Source organism: Myotis yumanensis, unplaced genomic scaffold (assembly GCF_028538775.1).
Source record: "Myotis yumanensis isolate MYYU_CA2020_CCGP unplaced genomic scaffold, mMyoYum1.0.hap1 SCAF_1, whole genome shotgun sequence".
NCBI classification, from domain to species: domain Eukaryota; kingdom Metazoa; phylum Chordata; class Mammalia; order Chiroptera; family Vespertilionidae; genus Myotis; species Myotis yumanensis.
Window position 1 is genome coordinate 33,916,717 of NW_027223752.1, and position 12,334 is coordinate 33,929,050.

General features: G+C 47.1%; 1 protein-coding gene across 1 annotated transcript in view; it reads left to right on the forward strand.

The window, feature by feature from the left end:
* The first annotated feature begins 2,766 nt into the window (after positions 1 to 2,766).
* The window catches only part of ACTN1 (actinin alpha 1), a 114,722-nt gene continuing 105,154 nt past the window's right edge, over positions 2,767 to 12,334 (forward strand). The window contains exons 1-3 of the mRNA XM_070417750.1: positions 2,767 to 2,933; positions 3,549 to 3,715; positions 4,190 to 4,366. The gene's annotated coding sequence lies outside the window, so the exon portion shown is untranslated. The remainder of the gene's footprint in view (positions 2,934 to 3,548; positions 3,716 to 4,189; positions 4,367 to 12,334) is intronic.

The following is a 12,334-nucleotide window of genomic DNA, read 5'->3' on the forward strand; positions in this document are numbered from 1 at the left end:
AGGAGTGAAGACACCCCAGGAGACGGAGGTACAAGAACCGACAAATCAATCTGAGGGATGTGGTTTACCAGGGAACAGAGAAATGGAGCCACGGGCGGGCCCGTGGGACCTGCAGGGAGAAGGAGGAGAATCCTGCGGCCACTGTGACCTTGCTGAGGGTTTCAGAGCGCAGAGCAGAGAGGCAGGCACTGTGTGTCAGTGGGGAAGCCGCAGTCTTCCTGAGGTTGGAAGGAAAGAGAAAAGCAAGGATAAATATGTGGATGAGTCCGTAGGAGGCTCCTGCCGGTATCCTTTCTCTCTGGCCTGAAGTTTCACCACCACTGTCTTTGGAGACCTGACTTTTAGTAACCAAACAGAAAGATGCTACCTGAAGTGCCCCTCCCCTCATTACCTGGAGTGTAGCTGAGGGGAAGGCTGGTGGAGGCAGGTCCCCAAAAAAGGATGAGCGCTAGTTAGAGTCCCTTTTGCTTCAGGAGGAATCTGTCCCTGTGGGTCTGGTTGGACAAAGTGGCCTGGCTGGGGTAGCGAGCACAGGGCAGCACCTCCACAAATACTCCACAGCCTCGTGAACGGGACTTGGCTTATCCCTGGATGATGCAGTAACTTAGGAACCCACCAGCTGGGGGCTGGTGCCACAGTGGCTAATGGACCCCTGACAGGGAGGGGCCCTTCCTGCTGTCCTATTGCTCCCAGAGGGCTCCCTATACTTGCACCTGTGAAAAAAGGAGGGTGACCTTCGCATCCAGGAAAAGGATGTATCAGTTAGGATACATGGAGCTAGTATAACTGATGCTTGCTACTCAAAGTGTGGTCCCTGTACCAGCAGCGGCAAGATCAACTGGGATCTTGCTAACAATACAGAATCTCACACCTGCCGAGTCAATCTTAGTTTAACAAAATTCCTAGGTGGTTCTAATTTGTTAACCACTAACCTTGAAAACCACTAATGTGAACCATAAAGTTATTATTTTGGGAGTTAAATTCCTGAACAGCTCCAGTGTAGGTACAGCAGCCCCCTGATCCCCGGATGTAATTGAGGACTAACCATTACCAGAGGTTCCTTTTTAAATCCTTAGGCTTTTGCCTCATGATTCTAAGATGGCTGCCACAGCTCCTGGAATCATGCACCCACATAGACAGAGCCAAGGTGATAAGAGTTTTTTTGGTGTGTGTATGTGTGGGAGAGAGCGAGAAAGGAAAAAAGGTTCCCACATCCCAATAACAAATGTCTCCTTGGTTCTCAACAGGCCTTGGTTCTCTCCTTGCTAGGGAGTCTGGGAAAGTGAATATTTGGCTTTTTCATTGTCCATAATAGGAAGCAGAAAATGGAGAAGGGGATTGGAAAGGACTACTGGGTAGCCAGCCATAAAAGGCACACATGAAATACAAATGCGTATGTGGCAAACATAACTAAATATTGAATGAGAGAGAACAAGAAAGATCAAGGTCTTCCTTTATTTATTTTTTTTATATTATTAAATTAGAGGCCCAGTGCACGAAATTCATGCACTCGGGAGGCGGGGCTGGGGGGGAGGGGATCCCTGCACCCTCTCAGCCTGTGCCCTCTTGCTTGTGCCTGGGAGCCCTCAGGGAATGTCCGACTGATGGCTTAGGCCCACTTAAGCCATCAGTCAGACATCCTTAGCACTGCCGCGGAGGTGGGAGAGGTTCCCGCCACCACTGCTGTGCTCGCCAGCTGTGAGCCTGGCTTCTGGCTGAGCGGCGCTCCCTCTGTGGGAGTGCACTGACCACCAGGGGGCAGCTCCTGCATTGAGCATCTGCCCCCTGGTGGTCAGTGTGCGTCATAGTGACGGGTCGTTCCACCATTTGGTCGATTTGCATATTAGCCTTTTATTACATAGGATTTATTTAGGGTGTCCTGGCCAGTGTAGTTCAGTTTGTTGAGTGTTGTGTCGTGTACTGAGAGGTCTCCAGTTTGATTCCTGGTCAGAGTTGCAGACTCCATCCCTAGTAGGGGGAGTGCAGGAGGCAGCCAATCAATGATTACCTCTCATTATTGATGTTTCTATCTCTCCCTCTCCCTTCCTCTCTCTCTAAATCAATTAAAAAAATATTTTTAAAAGAAAATAAAAGAAATAGTCAATGATAAGCTGCTTATAAAAATTGGGAACCACCTAAATGTCTGACAGGGCGTTGGTTGGATGATACAGCCATACAATGGAATACCACACGGACTTAAAGAATTACGGCATTAAGTAGTGTTTAATGGCATGGGAAAATGTTCACAATATATTATTAAGTGACAAAAAGTTTATAAGACAGTACATAATATAATCACAGTTTAACTTTTTAAAGTATGCTAAGAAAAAAAAAAGGCTACAAGGAGACACTATAACAATATTGTCTTTCTAGATGGTAGGTATTAATTTTTGTTTTAACTCCTCTATAGAAACATGTTTTATTTTTCTATAAGGAAAAAAGTTAGAGTTACTCAGCCCAGGTAACCTAGCAAATGTTGGGGGGCTTGGGTAGGGATCTAGGTCTCTTTCACCCATCTTTCCTTTACCTCTAGGCTTTTTAAGAAGTCCCTCCAACCCCCAATGTTCTGGAGACTTCTGGACACCCCGCCCACATGGCCAAGTTTATGTTTTGGTGGAAACTCTTAATGTTTCCATTGTCTGACTTGAGAGTGTTCAATTATTCATCCTAATTAACTAGGGCCTAGGTGTTATTCTGACAGAGACTCTCACTCACGGATTTTCTCTACCTCTTCTTTGTTTTAGAAGCCAAGAATGAAAAGGCTTTAGGTTAGAATGCCTCCATGCAGTATCTACATCTGAAAGGCAGCCATTCAGCCGGAAGAAATGACTGGCAGGACAGCCCCAGGCCGGCCAGACCTCCCACAGACTTTTCTTGTTTGGTGAAGCCGGTATGAATGGTTTCTTTGCAGGAGCAGCTGCCTGGGTTCCAAGGTGAGTCAAATAACATCCCTTCCCTAATAGATCAGGTGGTGGTTTTGTGAGGGCACATTTATCCCCTCAACTAAGATCTGCATTCCTACTGCGTGCCAGGTGGTTTCTGGGGAGAGGGAGCAAGTCTACATGCCTGACTATGGGTAGCCTCTCAGAGGTGGTGACATTTGAGCTGAGACTTAAATGGACACTCAATTATGAGCAAATCGGGGGCGGGGGGGGGGGGGGGGGGGACAGAGTCCTAGACAGAGGAAACAGCAAAGGGAAAGGTGTGTGGTAATGAGCTTGACCGTCTCTAAGAAGGGAAGGAAGCCTAGGAGGTCTTTTCCTGGCGTAAATTCCTACAGTGGGGTGACAGGCCCAAAAGTTATAGACGTTTTTATGGCTCTTGATATATATTGCTGGATTGATTTCCAAAATGAATATATATACAATCATGTGTTCAGTTGTTAACAGCCATTTTCCCTGGGGAGTGCAATTCAGAGGCCGACAGGATGGGAAAAGGGACTTTAAAGTTTCCATCTTCTGCATGATTTGAATTTTGTACCAAGACTATATATCTTTTGTTGTTGTTGTTAATCCTCCCCTGAGAATATTTTTCCCATTGATTTTTAGAAAGAATGAAAGGGAGGGGGAGAGACAGAGAGAGAGAGAAACATCGATGTGAGACACATCCAACTGGGGCCAGGGATGGAACCTGCAACCTGCCTTTGACAGGAATCGAACCTGAGACCCTTCAGTCTGCGGGCCCATGCTCTTACCACTGAGCCAAAGCAGCTAAGGTGAGTATATATCAGTTTTATAATTTTAAATAATACATGTTTTTATTAATTTCAGAGAGAGAAAGGAAGAGGTAGAGAGAGATAGAAACATCAATGATGAGAGAGAATCATCAATCAGCTGCCTCCTGCACTCCCCCTACTGGGATAGAGCCGAAAACTTGGGCATGTGCCCTGACCAGGAATCAAACCCTGACCTCCTGGTTCATGGGTCAATGCTCAACCACTGAGCCATACTGGCCAGGCCCATTTTTATAATTTAAAGTGACTTAATGCTTTAGAACATTGGTAATAAGCCGGGTGGTAGATATAGCATTTTATTATTCTAAATATTATATATGCATTATATAAACTCCATTATATATGAAATATTTCACAACTGATTGATGATTATTACTCTGTAACATTTTTGCTTCTTTATTCCAGTTCAGGCCCTGGTTTGCTCTCATGTTAGCTAAGTCACTTTATCCTCTCTAGGTTTCCGTTTTTGGCCAAAAGGGAAAAAAGATGTGACCAACTTCTCAGTCCACTAACAGACTTGTCCAGGAACAATAGTAAACGGGAAGGCGCTGCACATTTTAAACTGCAGTAGAACAGAGGGAAGAGAATGAGGAGGGAATTTCCACCTGGAATGAATTCCCACATCTTATCAAGGTCAGTGCTTCTCAGCGAGGCCTTCCTGGGCCCTCCCCTTCGCCCTGATTCTCTGTTCTCTGAATTCTGTCTTAGATGTTCTTAAACTTAAGGCTATACAATGATACATATGTTTTTAAATTTATTTTTATTTTTGAGAGACAGAGAGAAAACACTTCTTTGTTATTCCACTTACTTATGCATTCCTTGGTTCTTTCTTATATGTGCCCTGTCTGGGGATTGAACCCGCAACCTTGGCATATTGAGATGATGCTCCAACCAACTGAGCTACCTGGCCAGGGCCTCACACTCTGACACTTTGAACTGTTTTGTACACATTGATGATGACTTCCCCCAGAACAGCGCCCAGTGAAGGCAGGATGTCCCGATGATGGGGTTGTAGGCATTAGTGAGCAGGTAGAGGAGAGGAGATAATTTGGGGGAAAGCAAAGAATCGTCTTGCCAGAGACTAAAATGACAGGGAGTTGGACGTATTGGGAAGAACTTTAAATTAGGCTTCAGAAGCACTAGGCTTGATTCTGGGTATTTCAGTGACTAGCTCTGAGCATGTCAAGTTTCTTCACCTTTGCAATTTCAATTTCTTGAGCTGTGGGGTTCGAGAAATGGGGCTATGAAATTTGCCCTGCTTGCTTCTTCATGGTGTTTCAGGGATTTGGTGAAGCAATGTACATTTTGAAATTTTGACATGGGTGAGGCTTTGCAGAAATACACTCTAATTACATAAAACCCCTGAGGTTCTTTGGGCTGTTTGTTACCGCAAGGCAACCTAGCCTATCCTGGCTAATGTTCAGCCTGAGTCTGTTTCCCCTCCTCTGGGAGAATACCTGTTTCTTATAGTTGCAGTGAAGATTTCATGAGCGAATGTGTATCAAGCTCTTAGCTCAACGTTGGCTCACAGAATGAGCTCACTAAGCATTTGATTCTTACCCTCCCCTAGCAAGATGGTCATTCTTGGCAAAGGTAGACAGGCCACCTGACCAGACCTTCCCATGGGCCCCAGGGGCACAGCAATGAGGTCAGTGGTTCCTCCTGACACGCAGTCCTCATTCAGCAGCAGGTGTTATGGGCTCTGTCTCTCCACACTTCCCAGTTCTTTCCATCCAAATCCTGGGGCCATAATTTGGAGCTGTTGAGAGATGTGGCACCGACAGCCCCTGGCATCCACCTTCCACTTGCAACAAGCTGTGGCAACTTCATCTCCCCGCACCACTGCCCCCACGAGGGGGGGCGGGTATTGAAGGGGTGATGAAGGGGAGCCTTCCTGCCTCCTTTGCCATGAACTGTCCCCTCAGCGCCAAGCAGCACAAAATACTTTGGGGAATATCAGCATTCGGCAGAGCCTCTGAACCTCACTAGTCCATGCCTTGACTCTAATAACATTTAGAAGATAAATAAGTAAACTAAACACAAAACTGAGCTGTGGGTGCCATGTATGTATGTATGTATGTATGTATGTATGTATGTAAAGTGTAATGAAATGGTGGTGGTGTTAGAAGCAAAGCATGAACATGAGAGCTCAATAGGGAGAAGCAAACCCCCTTGGAAAAAGCACCTTGGCCTTGTGGGTTTGTCCCAGGCAGGGCTCTGCGCTGCACGGGAGTGGGAGGTAAGGGCGGGCCTTTGCAATCAGGCTACTACTTTCAGCTGCATCAGGACAGCAGTTTCTTGAATCCTATCCTGAGGGACAGGAGAAGTTAAAGAGCCCTTAGAAATTTAAACCAGGGCTATAGCAGTGTTTCCCAGAACCAGTGACTCAGGATTGCTCACCTGGACACCTTCCCCATCCACAGCCACGCCCTCACCGCCCCCATACACACACACACACACACACACACACACACACACACACTCGTCCAGTTATGGAGCAGAGCATAGGAACTTAGAAATATTTTTAGACTAACCTTTGAAGACTCAAAAGAAATTCAAGTCTATTTTCAAATCTAGGCCTGGCTGTGGTGGGCCCTGGTCCTACTGCAGTCCCTCTCACGACCCACACGAGCCCTGGCCAGGCTGGTAACAAACTACCCCAGACAGTTCAGGAAAATGGATCCACTCCCAGCATTCCATCTTATGAGAAACAGATGACTCCTTTCTCGGACTTGGCGGGCGCCTCCAGAAATCCAGCCTTGTCCCTTCTTTGTTCCAAAGCAAACACTTGTCTTGGCTTCTGTTCTCGTGCCCAGACATGCTCAGCAGGAGCGGAGCTCCTGAGCCCAGGACCTGGGTCTGGAATGGAACTCAGCCAACACAGGTGAGCTGTGGACACAGTGGTGAGGCTGCTTCTATAACAAGCAACCAGACTTACGCATCTACGTAACTTTGTCTCCTTCCAAACAGGCCCCTAGGCAGGCTATAGATTTACCTCAAGGGTGATAGTGATAACAAGGCATCAACATTGATGGAGCATTGGCCAATGGCAGACTCTGTGCTAAGAGCTTTATGAGAATTTCCCATTTGACCCTCATAGCCCTCTTAATAGATGAGGAAATCAAGGTTCAGAGAGGTCAAGTGTGTCTCTCCTGGTGGCAAAGCTGGGAGTGGAAGCCTGGCCCAGAGCTCTCTACTTCAGGCTTAGAATGACTCCAGAACTTGGAATGAACGTTGTCCTATTAGATCCTGACTGATGGTGTGAGGAGTCACCTTCATTCAGGTTCAACCAGGGAAATCAGGAACTTTCACTTCCTAATGTCATTCAACTCTCACCACAGTGAGGCATGTGGGTGATCCTCATAACTGGCTTAGGGAAGAAGCCAGGGTGCTCAGAGAGGTTAAGGAACTTGCTGTAAGAGGCAACGCAGCCCAGCCTGTGTGGTTCAGTGGTTGAGCATTGACCTATGAACCAGGAAGTCACAATTTGATTCCTGGTCAGGATCCATGCCTGGGTTGCAGGCTCAGCCCCCCTAGTGGGGGGTATGCAGGAGGCAGCTGATCAATGATTCTCTTCCATCATTGATGTTTCTTTCTTTCCGTCTCCCTTCCTCTCCCTAAAATCAATAAAAGGTATATTTAAAAAATAAATAAAAGAGGCAACGCAGTAACTCTTGGATTTGATTTTTGGAAGCAGCCAAAAGCTATTTTGAGCGAAGTCTTCTAAACTAGGTACTTCATCCTGTTTGGCAGTATTAGACGCGTTCAATATAAATTTATGCGTGACTGATGATCTTGTGTGGTTCATAGGCTGGTCATGAAGGCCATTCCAGAAGAGGCATTGCAGGAACAGTTAGAATTTTCCTCCTAGTCTTGAACCCAAACCTGCCTCCTTGTAATTTGCTCCTGTGGCTTCTCTTTGCATCGCAGAGCCACATGGAATTGTCCTCATCACTACCCCTCTCCCTGCCCCCCCACTCCATCCTAATAAGCTTCATTATCTAGTGGCCAAGTCGGCAGACTGGAAGCAAATTAGAAAAGATGGACATGCACTGTAGACGTTTCTAACTTACCAGTTCCCCGGTTTTACACCTAGAGAGTCTCATTTTATAGGTCTGGCTTTGGGCCCGGGCATGGTTGATTTTTGAAGTTCAGCAAGCGACTCTAGCCATGATTGAGAACCACTGTGCTCAGAAGAGAATGTAAACCCAGAGAAGCTGGGTAACCAGCCCAAGGTGTCACAGGAACCATATCCTAGAGCTGGGCTTCGAGTCCCCACCCACCTGCCCTTCCCTTCCTCTGGGCACACCCACCCTCCCAACCCAAATGGGGGCGCCTGAGTGTGGGGTGCCAGCAGGGATGAGGGATGGGGAATAGGGTTTGGTGGTCTCTGCAGTCTGCCCAGTTCTGAAGGTGTTGCTCTCGCCCACAACAATGTTGCATTCCTTGTGACAAAGGCATCTGCGTGGGACGTGCTGTCTGGAATGCTGTAGACATGCTCAGGGACCCCTGAGAGCCGACTCTGCTTAGCCCCCACACAAGGACATGGCCCTGGAGTCAGGTCCAGACCAGGAGAGGACATGTTCGTGAACATGCTCTTGACCAGCACTTAGATGGTTAAAAAGCACATTCTTCTGGGACCATGGCTTAAGCCCTACTTTCATCCAGCCTTACAGGGATGGTGTGGGTGAGCGTCACACCCATAACCTTTAGTTGGGTCTGGCCAGGCCTTGCCTGGGTCCCTCTCTCTGTGGCCCTATATTTCAGCCTTTCTAGTGGTCTTTTTCCTTAATCCTAAAGTTCCCCAAGATGCTCAGGTCCTGGCTCTCCGTTAGCTTTTTGCTACTAACAGAAACATTCATCTACTTGCTACTTCCCTTACCTTTTCCTCTGTGGCTGTCTCCACCCCTTTCTTTCAACTCAAGGACATACTTTATCTTGGAAGCAACAGAGGAAATTTCAGGCCAAGAACAAGGCACAGGTACAGTGAGAACTCAGCTGACCACCATCTATACACCTGAACATAAATGAATTGCTTCTACACATTCAAATTCATTTGGTGCATCTTCAAAATACCCTTGTGGGATGGTTAATTTTATGGGTCAAGTTGACTGGGCCACAAGTGCCCAGCTATTTTGTCAAACATTGTGGGGTTTCTGTGAGGGTGTTTTTTAATGAGGTTAACCTTTCAATCAGTAGACTGAGTGAAGCAGATTACTCTCCTTAATGTGGGTGGGCCTCATCCAATCAGTTGAAGGCCTGAATAGAACAAAAAAAAAGCGAATCCTTCTTTGAGTAAGAGGTGATTCTTTCTGCCTGATGGCCTTCAAACTGGGATGTTGGCTTTTTTCCTGCATTTGGACTTGAACTGAACTGAAACATTGGCTCATCCGGGGGTCTGGAGCCTGGTGGCCTTTGGACTACAACTACACCATCAGCTCTCTCTCTTAAAAAAAAAATCTTTTAATTGATTTCAGAGAGGAAGGGAGAGAGAGAGAGAGAGAGAGAGAGAGAGAGAGAGAGAAACATCAATGATGAGAATCACTGATCAGCTGCCTCCTGCATGCCCCTTACTGGGGATTGAGCCCCCAATCCAGGCACATGCCCTTGACCAGAATCGAACCCAGGACCCTTCAGTCCGCAGGTCAACGCTCCATCCATTGAGCCAAACCAGCGAGGGCCACCATCAGCTCTCTTGATTCTCAGGTCTTCAGACTCAGATGAGAACCACACCATTGGCTCTCCAGAGTCTTCAGTTTACTGACTTTGCAGATCTTGGGACTTGCCCACCACCTCAATCACATCAGACAACTCCTCATAATAAACCACTTTCTATATATTCATCCTATTGGGTCTGTTTCTTTGTTTGCTTTTAAAATTAACTCTTTATTGTTGAAAGTATTACATATGTCCCCCTTGTCCCCCATTGATGGTTCTGTTTCTTTGGAGGACCCTGACCGACACACCTTGCCTCAGAGATCTTGTTAACATCTCCATTTTGCAGATGGATAACATGTTTCAGAGTCAAAGCCACCACACCCACTCAGGTGTCCACTGCCCTGCCCTCTCCAGCAGAGCTGTTTGGATCTTGCTCATTCTAGCTCTGCTCTCCTCCTCCCCTCCTTTCTGCCCAGGTCTTTGCTGTCCAGGTGGAAGCCCATCTTCACCCCCCTCCTCACTGAGACCGCCATATGCCTGGATCTAGGATCTGTGAGTCCTCTCTGGGGAAGCGATATATATGGGGAAGCTAAACACATTCACCGGCCTTTCCTGGCTCTGCAGTCACTTCCCTTTTCAACTGTTGCAAATATTTCAGAACCCACATATTCCAGTTGGTTGTTAAGCCACACCATTATTTTGGAGAGAAAGGCTATATTTCCTGGAGACTGTCTTTCTCATCTCCATTTCTTTCCCCACCTCTTTGTACATTCCTTTCTCATTCCAGATAATCTCCCCCAGCCTGTGGGTTTGTTTCCAAAACAATTCGGGTGTTTGGCCTACATATTTTGACCTGCTGCGATTCCAAAATGTTTTGGAGATATCTAGGGAGTAGGCTAGCTTCTTCTTGGCTTGGTTAGGCTGGGTACTTTTGGTATGACAACAAATGTATTCTGAATTTTAGTGGGAAAAGGAAGAGGGAACAAAGGAGGGGGAAGAAAACAAGAAAGAAACCAATAACCCAACAACCAAGTTTATAAGTGTGTTACGGTGATAGTTCCGCAAGAACAGCTTGTTCTTGCAGATAATCTACCTCCAGCCAACCAGGAGCAGGGGCACCAATAAGCACAGCAAGCCATGTACCAACTACACGATTATAGTTATCCAGTTGTGTCTTTTGGTTTTTCATCCTTAGTATTTGAAAACACTTCAATACAGTTACCCTTAATATTTCTTCTTCGTGCCCTGGTCCAGTAGCTCAGTTGGTTAGAGCATCATCACGATACACCAAGGTTGTGGGTTCTGTCCCTGGTCAGAGCACATATAAGAATCAACCAGTGAATGCATAAATAAGTGGGTCAACAAATCACTGTTTCTCTCCCCCTCCCTCAAATTAAAAAAAAAAAAAATCCTTCTTCCTTCTGAGCATATAGAGCAGCGGTTCTCAACCTGTGGGTCGCGACCCCTTTGGCGGTCGAACCACCCTTTCACAGGGGTCGCCTAAGACCATCCTGCATATCAGATATTTACATTACGATTCATAACAGTAGCAACATCACAGTTATGAAGTAGCAACGAAAATAATTTTATGGTTGGGTCACAACATGAGGAACTGTATTTATAGGGCCGGAAGGTTGAGAACCCCTGATATAGAGGAATGGGTCAGTGAAGGAACTTGCTCAGGATTAAGGTGGGAGACAAGAAGATCTTTGAAGCCTGAGCATTGTCCTCCCTGAGGCTTCTCCTCAAGGTTAGGGCCTGGAATTAGAGGGAATGTGCCAACGTGGAGCTAGAGGGAATGTGGAGGAGGCTTTCCAGGGGCAGCAGGGAGGAAGAGGGACCTGAAGAAAAGGCCTATGAGGGTGTTCCAGGAGGTCCAGGAGGTAATGGCCCAGAGCCCTCTAGCCCTCTGGTTAAAGAACCATTTAGCCATGAATAATTATCCTGGCTGTTATTTGTGTCTGTAATAACAGCCATAACAATGGATGCTGCAAAGGTCAACCCAGGGGCTGCTGTTGCCTAATGCTTTTAGTAAGGGTTGGAGGCGGAAATGAGTTGATGAAATTTGCTGTTGATCCAAACACGGCTCAGCTGGCCGAGGCGGTGGAGGCCTGCGAGAAACTCCAGATGGACTCCATCTTCTCTGGGTCCCAGGCAAGGGTGGCAGCTAAAATTTAACTTGAACACATTCAAGGCAAGACACTTGGAGTGAAAGCTCATCTCTGCTTCTTCTATGATGCAGGGCCGGGGTGGAGCCCGAGAGGCTGCGGCAGGGCACAGAGACCGGGCATTCACTCAGCTCAGGGCAGAGGCCCACCTTAGTCCCCAGAGCAAGCAGCACGCCAGTGGAGAGGGGCTCTGGGCTCCGGCCCCCTAAGCAGCTGCTGGACTCCCAGAGGGTCTGGGCTGCCCCTTTCTGTCTGGAGTCGCATCAAATCCCACCTGGCATTCATTGGTGAAATCTCAGTACCTCCACCTCTTCGTCCTACATTACAAAAGGAGGCCCTGCCCTGGCTGGGTAGCTCACTTGGTTAGAGTGTTGTCCTGCTATGCCAAGATTTCGGGTTTGATCCCGGGTCAGGGCACGTACAAGAATCAACCAATGAGTGCATAAATAAGTGCAACAACAAATTAATGTTTCTCTCCCTCTCTAAATAATAATAATAATAATAATAATGTTAATCAATCAAAACAACTTAAAAAGAAAAGGAGGCCCTGAGAGGTTGGGAAAACTCCCACAGGCACCCAGTTAGATGGAGGCTGAACCAAGACCAGAAGCTGGAGCCCTTGGCTTCCAGTCAGAGTATTTCCACTCCATCTTGTCTGCAGGCCCCACCCAACCAGCGGCAGGTAAACGCCAGCTGGAGCTGGTCGGGGATGGAGAGCCTGTGGGCCCACCCAGTTCACATTTACGTCAGTCATACCTTCCAACAAATGCATATC